Source organism: Tamandua tetradactyla, chromosome 8, assembly GCF_023851605.1.
Source record: "Tamandua tetradactyla isolate mTamTet1 chromosome 8, mTamTet1.pri, whole genome shotgun sequence".
Taxonomy (NCBI): domain Eukaryota; kingdom Metazoa; phylum Chordata; class Mammalia; order Pilosa; family Myrmecophagidae; genus Tamandua; species Tamandua tetradactyla.
This window is the reverse complement of record NC_135334.1, coordinates 96,847,671-96,865,411: the sequence shown is the minus strand read 5'-3', so window position 1 is coordinate 96,865,411 and position 17,741 is coordinate 96,847,671. Positions and strand designations below refer to the sequence as shown.

The window sequence follows — 17,741 nt, the reverse complement described above, 5'->3', positions numbered from 1 at the left end:
TTGTACACACCAAGTTCAAGAATTACGCAGTTGGTGACATTATCAATGAAAAGGCATATGCTGAGAGACCACAGAATGCAAAACCATCTTTAAGTGATCAGTTGTTGCCTTCAAAGAGATTAGAACCTAATATTCATGTGTCTTGCATTCCTCTTCCTACTCTATGACTTATTTAAATATACCCTTCTTTTGATACCTATCCTAAAAGATAGATTGTGGCGGGGTGAACCTATATGTATTCCAGAAGAGTATGTTCTTAAAGGTAATCCATTCCTGCGGGTGTGGGACCCACTGTAGGATCTTTCAGTGAGTAGGGTCTTAAGTTTAAGACGTGTCTTACCTCATTCAGGGTGGGTCTTAATTCTCTTACTGGAGTCCTTTATAAGAGAATAAAATTCAGTTATGGGAGGGAAAGGCATGTAAGCAAGAAGCTGAAAACAACAAAATTCGCAGGAGACGGGAGAGACTGGCAGACACCACCATGTGCCTTAATTACCATGTGACACAGAAGTCCAGGATGACCGGCAGCAGGGACTGGAAACCATTCGCTGATGACACTCTGATTTGGATGTTTTTTCAGCCTCAAAACTGTAAACTTGTAAGCCAATAAATTTCCACGATTAAAAGCCAACCTATTTTATGGTATCTGTTTTTGGCAACCTAACAACTAAAATCTAGACTAACCACATCAAAGAAACAACAGCTCAAACTGTACATGTTTGCTCAAGGCATGAGAAACTTCTGTCTCAGCTCCATCTCTGATTAATTCCAAACTGTTAATTTATCCCAAAAGAAGGAGCTGGCTGCTTTTTTACCAAATTTAGTAAAGGATACCAACAAATACCTGGGCTTAATTTGAAATTCAATCAGCTGCCCTGAAAAAAAAATTAGCATGCTACAAAGTTTTCAAATGGAAACCCCTTCTTTCAATTGCATCAGATTTGAAAGAAATTTGAGTACATGATTACAGAGTATATCAGACCCAGCTAGTTCCAGACCTCTGGGCAGCAAATCCTCAGAGCCGGGCTCCTGAATCCCAGATTAATTTATTGCATTGATCAACCCTGACCTGAGGTAGAAGGCATATGTGTCCCTGGACCAGTATTAGAGTACTTCACCTAATTGGGTTCTACAGATCTTATTTAGTCTTTCTCCCTGTTACTAGGGAAAAAACTAAAGTTATTAGTTACCTAAACTCCTTTTACAGACCTGTGAAAAGAGATTGGACTTTGAAGTCTAATAGATCTGAACTCAAATCTTAATTCTGCTTACTATGTGATTATAGGCAGTTACTTAGCCTCTTTTGCTTATTTTGGGGGAATCTGATGAGGATTCATCAAAACAGGGTGTGTAAACATCTGGCACAGAGGCGCACAGTTAAACAGTCCATTTGTGTTCATTAATTTCTGTGTCACTGTGTGCAGACAATATACCGCCCCCACCCCCAAACATGAGGCCCTTTTCTTCTGATTGCTTCTCCATGACTGAAGTTCTGTACCTGAATTTCATCCCAGTGTGGGGACCATGGTACCCACAGAAAAACCATCTTGGTAACAGATGGTGGGCTCACTGAATATTTTCCACTTCAAATGTTACCTCACTGTGATCCATTCTGTCACATTGAACCAACCCCACACCATTGCCAAAATGTACATGGTCTATGACTGTTAATTGTTGATTCCCTTGGACTAGCCTGCTAGAATGAATATACTCTCATGGCACCAACAGCCTCTTTGACTTCCTTACACCCTTATTACTTGTCCCCAAATATCCCTAGCTGGTGGACTGGTGCTGCTCTATGCCATCACAAGTGGTAAGCACTTCCCCTTACTGGGGGATGGCAGGCTATCCTATGTGCTAAAGACTCAGCCATGGAAGGTAAGATAGGCTGATAATTTATGGATTATGGATTTATATGTTATTCTTTTTATGCTACCAAAGGACAAATAGGAGTAGGCTTTAAGTAGCCTCAGTTGTATATTTTCATGATGCTCTTTGTAGATTTACTCTGATGATTTCAAAAGAATCCTCTATTTTATATGAGGAATAGATCATTTCAGCTCTCCCTTTTAGAACAAATTCTCTGAATAATCTTTAACCCAGACCCTCCCACTGTCTATCATATAAAGTCATAACAGATCTCTTTGATAATGTAGTTATACTTTAAAAAAAAAAGAACATCCTTGGCAGTAATTAAATATACCTAAGTAATGAGCTTTTTGTTGGTGCCTGCATGCTTATGTCTCAGTGTAGCTCAGTGCATGCCATAAACTTCCATTTACTAGGTCTGATACTGCTCCAGATATTTAGATATTTATGCATGGAAGAAATGTCAGCTTACCTATTTATGATATAAAACTGAGAATGTCCAAGAATATTTAGTTTAGTGGCTGAGCTAGGACCGAATGCCTGCCCATATGGTTTGCATGTCCCAAAGCACAAAGTTTCCCAATCAGAAATAGGGTAAAGTGTATTGAGATATGGATCCCCTTAATGCAGCCAGCTCACCTTCAGCAATGGGCCTTTCAGTCTACTTACCCCCATGAGACTATCAAATATTATTGTTTTTATATATACTATCATTTTAGTTTCTTTGGCCATTCAAGCAAATACCATGCAATGGCTTGGCTTAAGCAATTGTAAATTATTAGGTCACTGTTTCGACACTAGGAAAAAGTCCAAATCCAGGTGTCAACAAAGCTATGCTTTCTTCTCGCATACTAGCTTTCTGGGGTTGGCTGCCAGAGATTCTTGGTCTTGGGCATCTCTGTCACACAGAAATGCACATGGCAGCCTCACCTGAACTCTCCCTCCTCTTCCAGGTCCCACTGATCTTCAGCTCTTGCTTCCATGGCCTTCTTTCTGTATAACTTTCATTCTGCTCATAAAAAACTCCAGTAATAGGATTAGAAATCATCCTGATTGGTTGAACCACGCCTGAACTGAAGTAACCTCATCAAAAGGTCCGATTTACAATGGATTCACACTTATAGGACTGGATTAAGTTTAAGAACATGTTTTTCTGGAGTATATATCTCCAACCCACCACAACCATGATCTGTGAAAGGTTAGGAGTCACTGTTTTCACTCCTTGTCCCCAATGTTTTCATCTAAAATGTCAAAGAATAGAGTATTTTTTCAAGATAATACAAGTTATGGAATGATCAGAATTAAAATCATTGGTTTAATCTTACCCAAAGGATAATTCTTTTTAGTTTGTTTGTGTTGTAATTCCTACCAGCCAGAAACAAAATATAACTACTTACCCTGCCAATCTGAATGGCTGTGGGCCTTAAATATAGCTGGTAGCTGAGAAGGAATCAAAATAGCACCATTCTAAAGGAGAGGGGAATGATATTTTAATTGCAACAACCAGGAGTAAAGAAGAGCCCTTTAGGTTTTAAGGATTGTCTGATGCATAGTGGTGGCCAGTTTTTGGCCTTAAGCTGAAAGGTCCCTAATGCAGTAGTAGAGAAAAGCTTCTGGAAAGTCCCACATATGCATTCACACAAGTAACATTTTTCATGAACTAAAAAAAAAAATCTCACTCAAGAATATGTCTGTTAATATTGATAATAATTTAGGCATGCCTGAGGGGGAAAAAAAAGCACAAGTTTGTAGTCAAATCTGCTAATTATTCTCCATCTAAAAGACTGCCTTCCCTTTGGCTTAATAATAAGACCTTGACCATGCTGATTCATAGAATTTTTACTCCAATATATTTTATTCTCATAAAAATACAAAGACTTTCCTATTGGAATGCTAAGTATTTTTATCACTTTTCTTCACAAAGAAACTTTGTTAACAAGTCAGCAGTTAGCACTTTGCTAGCAAATGATAGAAAAATTTATTAAATGGGATTAAGCAAAACTAGGGATGGGCCTGTCCTAAGGCATGGCTAGATATAGAAACTCCATATTATCAGGATTTGGTTCAACCTCATCTTGCCATGTGCTGGCTTCATTCTCAGAGAGACTGTCCCCTTTAGTGACATGATGGCAACAACTAATCCTACCCATACATCCAGATTCCCTTCCACAGTAAACATCAAGTCTTTTTATCCAATATTCCCAGAAAAAAAATAATATTTAGATCTGTTTAAGTAATATGTCAACCCCTGCATCAATCTGTGTAGACAGGAAAATGCACTGCTCTAATTGTCTGAGAGGAGTGGCATGGCTTCCAAAGCTTGGAAAACAGGGACTGAACTTGGGGAGGGGTGGTTCCCAGAAGGAAATCAAGGGATAGTTAAAAAAGGGTACAGGATGCTTGGTGGCAAAAACAACAGATGTCCTATTGTCTACTCCAGATGTTTCTATTTTCTCACTACCTCTTCCCAATTCTCTGTAATCCAATTTGGAAGGTTGAGACCAGCTAGTCTAACTCAGGACTCATTATCCAAAATACTAGTCTTTCCATAGCTCCTAGTCTTTTCTTAGGTCTGATGCTTTTTACCCCCTGCTCTAGTACCCTTTTCCCCTAGGATTTTAATTATGACTTCAGGAATTTCAGCTGATGGGGGGAAAAAATTCCCCTAAATCTTCATCCTCTTCAGAGAATGCTTCATCCACAGCCTAGCAATAATTAAGTCCTTGTTCATGCCCAAGAAGTCTCTTCCCATATAATGCTCTCAAGAAACTGTATATATTATCACACACCCAACTGTTTCAGGGAAGTCTTGCCATTTTCCAAGCTCGCTGGTTTGTTGGTATCCATGTACATGACAGCTCCAGTGTTAGGGAAAACCATTTCTTCTCCTCTAACCTCTTCCCTACCCTCGACTACACTGCTGATGGCCTCAATCATCCTTTATAAGCTTCAGTTTCAGGTATGAAATAAGGATAATAAGTCTACCTTCTTCATAGAGAACTGGTAAGACTTAAATGTAAAGCCCTAAGTGCAGTGTCTGATTTAATATGAGCTCAATAAATGCTAGCTGTTATTATCCTTATAGTAATAAATTTGTGGATAAATTTCCATATTTTTGTTTAGAATATTATTTATGTTGCTTCAACATTCTTTGATTAAAAAGAAAACATGCTTTGGAAACCTGGTAGGCCAAACCATTGCAGTCGCTATTCTGGTACCCAAGAACATATTCAAATAGAGCAGGATTCTTATTTATTGACTCCCTTAATTTTCCCCATTACATAAATAACCTAAAGGTAAATTTTAAGGAAAAGGAAATTAGTAATTACAGGAGTTCAGATTATGCGCCAAACACTCGACATTTTTGTTGAGTATTTGGCAGATAAGGTTATTTTGTTTAATCCTCACAAATACTTTAATGAATATTTTCTCAAAAAACATTTATTAAATAACTTCTAAATGTTAAGGGACACAAAGATGACAAGGACATGTTGCCTGCCTTCCCAGGCCAGTAAAAGAAAGAGAGATTAAGTGAATTCATAATTACAGTGCAGTGTGATAAATGCCGAGACAGAGAGGAACGCTCCAGGACACAGAGCGGGGATGGAGGTAGATTATCAAAGGAGGAAGCTTGAGCTTCAAAAAGGAAATACAAATGAGGGAACAGATATTTCATTCAAAGCAAGAATAATAATAATTAAGAACTTATAACATACAAACACTGTTTCAAATGCTTTACTTCACTTAACGTGCATCTAATTCCTATGACCTATAAGAAAATAGATTCAGAGAAGCCTAAATAACTTAAAATGTCACAGAGCAAAAAGCGTAGAGACCAGTTTTGAACCTAGACAGACTCCAAAAATCCCTTCACTTAACCACTGAGCTAGCTCACAGCAGAGAAGACTTGATAAATTATAAAGGGTTCAGTTTGACTGAAGTAAAGTTTTTTTGTGTGTGGGGAAGTGGTAGAAAATGAGGCTAGAAAAATAGGAAAGGACTAGATCAGGATGGGCCTTTTGTGCTATGCTAAGATGTTTAAAAGCAATGGAGAGGCATGGAAAGATTTTAAGCCTGGAGTCACAGGGTAAATAGATACCCAGATACACATTATATGCTAGGCAGTGCTCTAAGCAATTTACACTCCTGAAACAACCCTTGGAGAAAAGCACAATTATCCCCAGTTAATGTTTCCATAAGTGAGACACAGGGAGGTTAAATGACTAGCCCAAGACAACACAGCTAGCTGAGTAGCAGAGTCAGGCTTCCAACCCAGCAGTCTGGCTCTGAAGCCATGCCCTTTATCACTCTGCCATCCTGCCTGTAGGCAAGACATGGAGAAATGCTCTGCCTCCAGTGTGCTGAATGGACTGGAATGCAGCTGAACTGGAAAAGGTAGGGAGGCTAGTACTAATATTTATTCCATATTTTAAGCAAACTCAGAGAGGTTAAGAGACTGCTCTGGATCACAGAGTATGTCTGAGCTGAGATCTGATTTCAAGACTGTGGGATTCAATCTTGTCTTTACAATGTTTATGGCTGTTGTCGCTAATTTGACTTCATAAAAATCATTACAAATTCTAAATAATCTTGTTCCTAAAATAAAGAGGATTTATTCTCTATAAATTCAACATTCAAGTTTCATCCCATTAAGTGATGTGTTTAAGCGTGTCAGAAAATTATCCTCAAACTGCCATGCTTTCCTATCCTGAGAATGCATGGGCTCTCCTCTGGTTAATGGCTGAAACAAGAGACTGCAGAGCATGTCACTATTTAAAGTTGATAGGCATCATCATGATGAACAGGTCATTATGAAAAGCATTATATCAACTCTTTAATGAATTGTTTTTAATGTGAAACTGATCTTGAAATGCAATGAAATTAAATGCCATAGACTTGTTTTCTTTTTTTCCTTCTATTCCCTCTTGTCTTAGTATAATTTGAACTTTGATGGATGCTACTCATTTCTATTCAATATTTGACTTTATGGTGAAATTTTATACTGAGACAGGAAATGTTATACTGTAAAAAGAATTTGATATTCTCAACCTCTGGTACATGGATTCTAGTCATCTGTTTTCCTAGCAAATACAACAGTTTTGCATTCAACTGAAAGCCAGACTTTGGCTGCTTAACATAAGAAAGAAAATCATGGAAATCATCATTCTTCTTTTAAAAGTGCTCTGCCCCTTTCTAGAGACTTCCTCTGAATACTTTAGGGATGCATGTTAAAGGGTGTGCCATATTATTTGATTATTAATTTAAAGTTACCTGAAGGTTTTAGAGCAGCAGCAGGTGACTGACTGTTGAGCACTTGACATATGGCTAGTCTGAATCGAGATATGTCAAATCTGATTATTTTTTCCATTGTTAAAGAGGCTTTTAGAAAATTTGAAATCATGTATGTGACTCATTATTGCTCAATTGGACAGGGCTATTCTAGAACCTTTACCTCTTCTTCGAATTTCAAGCCAAGACTGCATGTGTGTCTCTGTGTGTGTGTGTGCGCGCGCGCACGCGTGAGTGTGTGTGTGTGCATGTGTTGTCTTTTGCTTTGTTTTGCTAAACATAAAGTAACTCCTTTTCCAAGAATTTCATTGCACCTCGCTTTCCATCTACTAAATATCATCTTCAAAGAGATATTCAAGAATGAATTTCTAAGTAAATATTTTAAGTATTCGATTTCTTTGTCTGTAAAACAAAGAGTTTGTCATCAGTCTAGGAGACAGAATCCAACCATTTTCCAATCTCATCTAGTCACATCTCCAAAAACAGGCTAAATTTTAGAGGAATATGAAGAATTTCTCACTCATCTATATAGCCACTTATTGAAGCAAAATATCCATTGTTTGAAAATTAAATATTCTACCAACAGAAAAATATATCTTAAATTATTTCCTTATTCCTAGTGCAACCCTTAAAGTACAGTCAACCTAGATGTGAATCATGATTTCTTAAAAAGTTTTTGCCTTATCTCTTCCTAGTATCTCAGAATGTCACATTGAAAAGTATTACTCTTCTCAAGTGAGTAAGGTGTAATAAGAACACAATGCAAGAGAACATGATTTCACAGTTCCATAGAAGCACATGAAAATGATAAATCCACTGCACTGATTTTTGGAAGAAATGATCACTAACCACAGGAAAGAAATTGTCATATTAACAATGAGAATCAGGTTATTTAGTGACAGAATTATAAGAAGTGCAAGACTCCAGAGGATTGTTATCCTACTGTGTCACCAAGAGTTCCACTCAAGAAATATTTGATGATTTTGAGTTCTTTTCACTACTTTCAAGTGACCCATGAAGCAGTTTCTCAATTTTCCTTAAAACTAATAGAATCAGAAGCTTAGATAAAAAGTGAACCATGTTGAATTTGATTGAAACTAGACAGAAATAATGATGACAAGGTTAAAAGAATGAGTTTTCTCCATTAAAGAAATCTTTAAACCCTGAATACTCCCAGTCTTTCTTATTTGTAGGCCTGTAACTGATCTTCACAGTTAGCCAGCTAGAGCCCATTTCAGAAACATATACAGAAGTTTATTTTTTACAAATAATAACAAAGCCACTTTTATTCACTTAGAATTTTATTTGCATCAGCAGTGCAGCTATAGCAGAGACTGCAACTCCCACCAACAGTTGTGTTCTCCTCTTCTTCCTGCTCACACAGCCATTCTGCCCTATACTTAGTTGTGGCCATTGACCAAGTTTTGGTCAATGCAAAGTGAGCTCATGTACACAAATTCAAGTTTTGACCTATTGAAACCTTCCATGCATGATCCTCACTATCCTCACCCACCTGCTGACAGAGCAATAAGGATTCTGAGAACTAAGAAGAGGTCAGAGACACATGACAGAAGGTGACTGGGTCCCTGAATTACTGTGTGGAACACAATCTGCAAACCCTACCAATTCCTAAAGGGCAAAGGTATGACCAATAAATAAGCATTTATTGTGTTGGACCTACTAAAAATTTGGAATTGATATGCTATGGAAGCTATAATTGTTTCCTTATTTCATACACACAGTTCCAATAAATGTTATCAGTTTTACCCTACCCACTCTCTCATTTAGGAATAGATGGTGAAAAGATACTTTAAAATGTCATTATGTGTGGCCTCCCTTTTTACGCCAATTCTGCAAATAAACCCATGACCCTCCCCTCTACGTAGAACATGACTTCCAGGGATGGTAACTTTCCCAGGCATCATGGGACATGACTCCCAGGGATATTCCTGGCCCTGACATTATGGGATTGAGAAAGACTTTTTTTTTCCGCATGGGCAGGCACTGGGAATCAAACCTGGGTTTCCGGCATGGCAGGCAAGAACTCTGCCTGCTGAGCCACCATGGCCTGCCCTGAGAAAGCCTTTTGACAAAATTTCAGTGGCTAAGAGACTTCACATAGAGTTAAGAGATCATTTTAGAGGTTATTCTTATGAAAACTTTAGCCAGATATTGCAAACCACTACAGTATGTCAAGCCCCAACCAACAGTATTCCTCAAAACCCTAGGGAGTGCCCTGGCTCTATCTAAATCTCTATAAACGTTTTTATTAGTAAGTTTATTTTTTTCAGAAACCTAAAGACCTCCAGAATGATTCTATGTCAGGTAAGCCCTGAAGCCCAGAGGTACCAATCTTTCCAAGAACATCAAAACATCAATCTGTTTCATTCCTCTGCCTCATAAGGTCAACATCCCTTTCTAGCATGAAGAAGTTAAAATGGTCATTGCCCAGATATTCCTGAAGATTGAGAGAAAGAGCAAATGAGAGAGCATAGGTATAACTGAGAAATTAGGATTTCACAAATGATTGTGAGTACTGACTCATTACATAGATATTTCTTTTAAGAGTCTAGTGTTCTAAAATAACAGGTAGGAAATAGCTAAAGTTCTTGAACTGTAATCTAGTAGCCCTGGTCTTTGATAATGATTGCATAACTATACCGCAAAAAAAAAAAAAAAGTCAGTCAATTGCCCGTATTTGTAAAGATCTACATCTAAATGTTTTGATATGTCCCACTGATAGATATAACCTTGTTATAAAATATGGCACCCAACTAAGTATCATAGCTTTTGGTTCTACTTAGGGTAAATGCTCCTTGCTCATGACCTGAACTGATAATTGGCTGGTATATCATGCTACATACATACGTGTGTGTGTGTGTGTGTGTGTGTGTGTGTGTGTCTGACAATACTACGCTTAGTTAACCTACCTCTATTGCAAGTCTTAAAGTTGGATAAATTGCAATACTAGTGGTCAATACTAGTGGTCAATACTAGAGGGAGGAGTATGGTATCTTTGGTGTTTTAATTTTTTTCTTTTTATTTCTTTTCCTGGAGTAATACAAATACCCCCAAAAATGATCATGGTGATGAACGCACAACTATGTGATGATGCTGTGAACCAATAATTGTATACTTTGGATGGATTATATGGTGTGTGAACATATCTCAATAAAATTACATTTAAGAAAATGTCATTGTGTCTATTAAGAAACAAGGAAACAGCAACAAGAGGTCAACTGACAGGTTCATTGTCACAGGACAAGGTATAAGTCAGAAGCCTTGGCAAGCGAACCTCTAAGTGTAAATGAGAAGATTAAAGCCATATAAATAATCTCTGAATTCAGCATGGTTGAGTCAGAAGATAGTTGTATTTTAAGGACTAAACTGTGAATAATTTTCAACTAAGCAAACTCTATCATAAGCATTTCTAATGTTATTTCAGAAACAAACAGATCAGCACATGAGATTGAAATGAAGAAGTACGTAACTGTGTTGAGGATAGGATAAGGAAGAAACACAAAAGCTGTCAGTAGGAATCACAACAACAACAGCAAAAAGTCAGTTGCCCAAGTTTGTGTGGATCTACATCTGGATGTTTTGATCTGTTCCACTGATATATATAACCAGGTTAATCCTCATTAAGTGTTCCACCAAATTTCAGCTAGTACTATTCCCAAACAATACTTACACTTGCACATTATTTGTAAATGTTTTATCAACTTATCCTTTTTGCCTTCATAAAGACCTGAGTCAAGAGAACCCCTAAGGTACTAAGGAGAGCTGAATAAGACAGACCCAGCAACACTACTTGGACTAGAATCTTGACCACTTGTTTCTCATCACACAATAGCAATAAGGGAGAACAGCTCTATTGAAGGTACCCTTGTTATAAAATATGACACCCAACCAAATATTATAGTTTTGGGTTCTACCTAGGGTAAATGCTTCTTGCACATAACCTGAGCCGATGGCTGGCTGGTATGCCACGATATAGACATGTTAATTATCTGTAGCTGGCCGTTATTTATAATAGTACCAGTTGTTAATATCTTGGACAGTTTGAAAATAACTCCCTTGCCAAATCAGATCATAATCCATCTTTCAACAATGTGGCCTAAAGAAAGTCCCCTGGTCCACTGAGAATTATTAGGTAGGAAAGAAAGCTAGTCTTATTTTGATTGCTCAATGGAAAGTCAGTGTTTAGTAGCCTGTTTTCAAATAAAATGGACTGATATATATTTACATAGTTCTGCTAATCTCATGAATCATTTCAGATGTGACAATTACAGATAACAAACATCCATGTAGCTCACCGAAATGCAATCTTGAAATGCACTCAAAAGAATCAGCACTTGTTTACATGTCAAGTTTTTACTCCCTCTGAGCTAGAAGTTAGTTTAACCTGTTTCCCTTAAACCCCTATGGATATAGTTACTGTCTACTGGGCTGCAAACTTTTAAGGCAGGCACTGACTTTGGTAAGTGATGGAAAGTGTTTTAAGAGCATCCAAGAGACTCTTTGGTTCAGTGGAAATGTACTTGACAGAAATGAGTATTAAAGGCCAAGACAAGACTATATCAATGTCTACCTTGTTAAGCCAAAATAACACAACCAATATATTGTAACTCATGCCACAAAATTCATTTATCTTGCTCCAATCTTGTTAATTCATTGTTGCTGGTTTCCAGATTGCCATACAGCTTTTATGCCTGCCTGCATTCCTTTCTCAATTTAATGAACATGAGTATCTTTTGATAAAATAGACTAGACAATCAGTTTAATTTTGTAGTTTCAGAGACATTTTCCAAAGGAGGTATTATTGAAACTTTAAGCATAACAACCTTTCCTGGGCCTAGATATTTTTCCTTCTCTTTGAGTTAAAACAGCATTATAAATTGCAACCCCCACCCTTAGGACTACAACAAATACACCTAAGTCTAAATTTAGTGCCAGTGCTTATTAACAAGCATTTGTGTAACAGTGAATTTGCAAAGTGGTTTGAAGTCATTTTAACACTGTTTAATATTGCAGTTAACACTCATGTTGACGCAACTGCCAACATACTTTGTTGAACACTAATGGTGCACCTAAAATAGGTAAGCCTATCTTGGGGTGGAGCAGAAAGGTTTGGAAGGGAGCATTTATCCTGCTGTCTTCTCCAGCCCTCAGGAGGGAAATGGTATTGGCATGATCATTTAAAGTTTATTTTTTTCTCTATCCAAGTATTAGCTTCTCCCCTTACCAGGAAGGGTATGTATTTGGTGAGTCTAATGAAGCCTGGCAAATGTATGTCAGAGCATGACATAGGTCCTCTTTCTCTTGGACCTCTAGCACTCAGGCACAGCGAGATCCGTGGAACTTCCCATCTCCATGGCTCAGTAGAGCAAACATTGATAAGGTCCTTACATCCACTGCTACAGCTTCTCCTACAACTGAGAGGGTAAGATGGGCCAGCACTGAAGTGGGGCCGTACTGTCCCAGAGGGGCCAGGATAAAGTTAATGCTATGACATTCATACTCTCTAATGATTAGAACCTGGAGGGCTAAAGAGGTGAGTGATGATATCATAAACCCCCAATAAGCAGCGGAAGGTTATATTCCAATTTTATGGGACAAAGTATAACTGAGTTTATCTATGGCTGAGAGTTAAATGATCTACAGAAAAATTAATTTCATGTTGTTTCAGGCCACAAAGCTTAATACTGATATGAGTTTCATGAATATTTCCCATTGTTCACAGGTCAGGACACTGTGACAAGACATGTAGATGAGATACTGTCCTACTCAATAGCACATGCCACACTTAAGTGGCTGACTGAATTTGGCAGTATCTTGGATCAAAAAGGGCAGAGATTCTCATTTTCATTTTCCTCCAACAAATATATATTGAGATGGCCAGATCCAGTGCTAGGCACAATGGGGGATAGAGTGATATATGTACATAGGAAAGTTCTAAAGGTAATTCCAGCACAATCAGTAGATTAAAGAAGAACAGAAATGAAGTATGATGTACAATAACTATTATATATGTACAATGTTTATGTTTAGGAAGTACTACAGAAGTTCTAAATAAGGATATCTAGTCTACCTTGTGAGATCAGGAAAGATATAAAGAAGGAAACTTTCTGTGGAATTTGAATTGTGCTAATAATAATAATAATAACTTACTATGTTTCAGGTTCTATACTAAATGTTACACATGTATTATCCCATTGAATTCCTAGAATCACATGAAGTAAGTATTCTTACAGTCTTCTTTACAGGTAAAGAATTTGAGGGTTAGAGAAATTAAGTTGTTTGTTGAGGTACATGCTCTTATAATCATACTTTTCACAGGCAAAGAAAATTGGGATTTAGAGAAGATCAGTTACTTGCCCAAAGTTACAACTGGCTGATGGAAGTACCAGGATTTGAACCCAATTCTCTATCTCCAAAGTCCATGCACTAAAAAGCTATGATAGAATTCTCTTATCTGAGCAACATCTTACAGGATTCCTTTTACTTTTGCATCTTAGTTGCGACTCAAGAGTCTTCTGTAGCCTACTTGGGCAGGGGCTATATTTTCCTTCATACCATTTGAACTTCATGTAAAGAAGGAGAGTGAATTCTTCTTGGCTTCTCTTTATTATTTCCAGATTATGTCATCAGGCTCCAGCAAGGCTCTTTGCTTCCCTGCAGCTTACACTACCATTTCTTCCAATGCGTCGCTCTACAGGGCACCCCCTTATTTACTGAAGAAGAGTTATTAGAGCACCTATTTTCCTGTCATTTTCTTAAAGATTGCAACATTCAACTCTAACTTACTCACTCCCTCTCACCCTTACTAAATAACCTTACTTTATATTTTATTGAGATAAGTTATATCTTCTCATTTCCTCACCATCAAATCCACAATCTCCACTCCTCTATGTTTGAACTTTTGCTAGTACAATATTTCAGTGGTAAGATGATCACAATTTAAAGTAAGATAGAGTTGTGGAGGGCTTTTTGTGTGTGTGTGAAGGGAGAGTTGACAAAAGGGTTGATATAAAATATGAAAGAGGGAAAACACCTAATTTTTTACCTGAGGAGTATTGTGAATGGCGACCTCATTGCCTAAGATGGGAAAGATAAGAGAAAGGGCAGTCTACTTTGTGAAGGAGTAGGAATCAAGGGTTCTGCTTTGGCTGTGCTAGATTTAAATGCCTGCTAGATATCTAAATGACTATTTCAAGGAGATGATTGTTTACAGACTCTGGAGAAATAAGAAAAGAGGTTGGGCCAAAGGTACAAAATTAGGAGTCTTAGTATATGGATAATATTTAAATTCATCTAATTAGACAGGATTATCTAGAAAGAAAAGAAGAGAGAAAACTTTTGAACAGTCCATTATTTAGTGACCAATGAGAAGAGAAGAATCCATTGAAGAATCAGAGAAGGAGCTACCTGGATAGAAGGAAAATCAGGAGAGTGTGGGAATCTATGAACCAAATGAAGGAAGTGTTTCAAGGATAAGGTAAGGAGCAATGATTTCAATTGCTACTGAGAAGTAGTTACATTTGGATTGAAGAATGACCACGGGACTTCCTTTATCACTTCCCAGTTGGAGAATAGCAACAACTGGATCTGAGTAAGTGCTCAATAAATGTTTATTGAATAATGTCTCTGCTAATTACTTTCATTTATAAACTGGTTTTTAAAAAAACAGGATTATGATAAGCATCCTTAGAAAAGGAAAAAGCTTGAATTATAAAAGTAAAGGAGTAAGGTAAGTGTGGGGAAGAAAGAAGCACTCAGTTAGGTGGAGCTGAGAAATATATTTAGAACATGTTTAGAATGATAATAAAAAGGGCTCTGAATGCCTTGGAATGCAGATCATCCCAAAGCGACTTAATCAGAAAATTGAGTCCCTAAGACATTCTATAAAACTAAAGTAGTCTAAATTACAGAAAATTTATACTTGTTTCTTTTTGTCCTGACAAAATTATTGAAGTATAAGCAGTTGCTCAATTTAAATACACTGGAGAGTATTTTCCATTGATGATCAGTCAATCAGTCCTGAACCTTTCCATCCTGAGGACTTACTCTGGATTCCCATGCAGAAGAAACATGGCTAAGTGCTAGAGCCTAACAGAGTTTAGGAAGAGGAACAAGGAAGCTATGGTGGGGTATTTTGCCATATGTTACTACAAAGCACCCCTCGGGCTTTTCATAAAATTGGACGATGTGAATCATAAATCTGTAAGTCTACAAGTTATGTAGTGGAACTTTGTTTTCACTATGTTTGCCTCAGAAGTCTAACAATGGACAAGTGTGTTTCTCCCAATGAGCTGGTGTGCCTTCTTTTATTTAATAATATGTGGTTAGTAACTTGTCATGTCCCCTTGTTGCCTTGGCAGCCCAACATGTTCAGTGTCTTACAAATCTAAACTTAGTCCATATTTAGACTTCTGAGTAAATAAGTGAATGAGTCTAAAAAGGAGCCATATAAAGATGAATTTGAAATAGTTGTTAGCAAAAAAGGAGCCACACCTGGGTTGCTTATTGCCGTTCATAGTAGCCTAAAGGTTTTGATCATTTCTAGTATAATCATATTCAGTATCTAGAGGACATTTAGTATCTTTAGGAATAACACAAAACATAAGAATAAATGCATTTTTATGTCTACCAGATAGCGTAGATGAGTAGGTTCTGTTGTCAACTTGGCCCGGTGATGGTGCCCAGCTGTCTGGTCAGGCAACACTGGCCTAATCATTAAGTGCAAGAATATTTTGTGACTGGCTGATAAACCAGAAGGCTGGTTTACTAAATCATCAGTCAGTTGATTGCATCCTTTGGATGATTTTATCTAAGATCAGCTAAGGGTACTCCTCCCACCCATGAGATAATCCAATCAGTTTGATGTGAGCCAATCTGTTGGAGACTTTTAAGGGAAAAGAGAGAACTTACACTTTTTCCTTCAGGCAGTGAGCCTCTCTGGTGGAATTTGTCAAGATCCTTCATCAGAGTTGCCAGCCTTGTAGGCTGCCCTATGGATTTTGGACTCTTGCATTCCCATGGTTGCATGAGATGCTTTTATAAATCTCATGCTTACACATATCTCCTATTGGTTCTCTTTCACTAGAGAACCCTGACTAATACAATGTCTTTGAACTTAAATAGCAGGTTCAATGACTATTTTTCTAAATCTTTAAAATAGATACTGCATAAGCATGTACTTTGTGAATTTAATTTTCTTTGATTTTCTTAATAATGATCTAGATTCAATAGCAATTAATGCATCAAGGCCCAAAAGCAAAGCTGATCTGTGTCAAATGAACTGACCAATTCTAATTTTGCATCAATATTTATTTTTTGAACATTCATACAGCACAAGGTTTTACGTCAGTGTGAAAGGCCAATATTTAAATAGCAATATATTTAACAAGGCAGACTACATTAAATATTGCAAGCAGAATTCAGAGAAGAAAACTTATTCTGACTAAAATCAAGAAACAATGGGATTTGAGCTGGACTGTGAAGGATGACTTGAATTTCAACTGGAGGAAGAGGAGGATGGAAAAAGACACTGTGGTACAATAAACAATCCCAAGGAGAAGAAAGTGGACAGGAAAGCATAGGTCCTGGTATTTTGGAAGAACGGTTAGGTAACTCTCAAGTGTGACTGGTAAATTAACAGGGAGAAATGATAATGTCAGAGATAAGGTTCTAAATATTTGGATAGGGCCAGATATTACAGGGTTGTTAGTGCCTTCCTAAAAGAGTTTAGACTTTATTCACCAGAAAATAGCTTTGTTGGGAGAAAATTGTGTGTTGGCTTTTCCATCATTCTCTGGACTACTCCTTGGGTCTATACAAAGGGAAGCATGGCATTATAGCTCTGCATCTTTTTGAAAAGCTATTTCTTAACAGCTTTTGTTAAAATTCATACCCCCATGTTAAGAGCACTTTTTAGTAACTGGCTAAATATATGTGAAAGGGATTTTATCATTCAGACTCACACTGGTCTTGTCTTTATGCTTCTGATTTATGGTCAAACCATCTAATAGTCCTAAAAAAATTGGAAGTGATCTTTCTTACAGTAATCTAACCTGGTCCAATTGCTTCAATATGATCCTCCTGGTCCAATTATTCCAATATGATCTTAAAGAAAATTCTAAACACTACTAAAATAACACTGTCTTTTATGACCCACTATCGGTAGAAAAATGAATGTAATCCTAATTTGCTAGGAGTGTATTCCACATCTGCTGCAGAGATGCTTTATATTGATCAAGTCTGACCCTGAGCCACCTCGAATCCACCTTGCTTTCTGACTTCATAGATCAATCCGTTATGGGGTACTGTTTCAAATCTTTCCTGAAAATGTCATGAAACTGCTCTATAACCGGAGATCTTCACTCTCAGAAATACAATCACAATCCCATCTATTTATCAAATGTGAATATGTTTTTACAAATGAGCCAATCCTTCCTATAATGTCAGTCAGTCTCATCCCTCGTCATTCTAACAATTTTTCAGTGCACCTAAAGGCAGAATGTTAAATCAGTACCTTCCTGAATCCTCCCGCATTACGTTAACCATCTTTCAAAACCAGATAC

The 17,741-nt window shown here is 37.3% G+C and overlaps 1 protein-coding gene across 1 annotated transcript in view; it reads right to left on the bottom strand.

Moving 5' to 3' along the window:
• NELL1 (neural EGFL like 1) overlaps positions 1 to 17,741 on the bottom strand; it is an 884,414-nt gene that overhangs the window by 304,014 nt on the left and 562,659 nt on the right. The gene's annotated exons all lie outside the window — the stretch shown is intronic.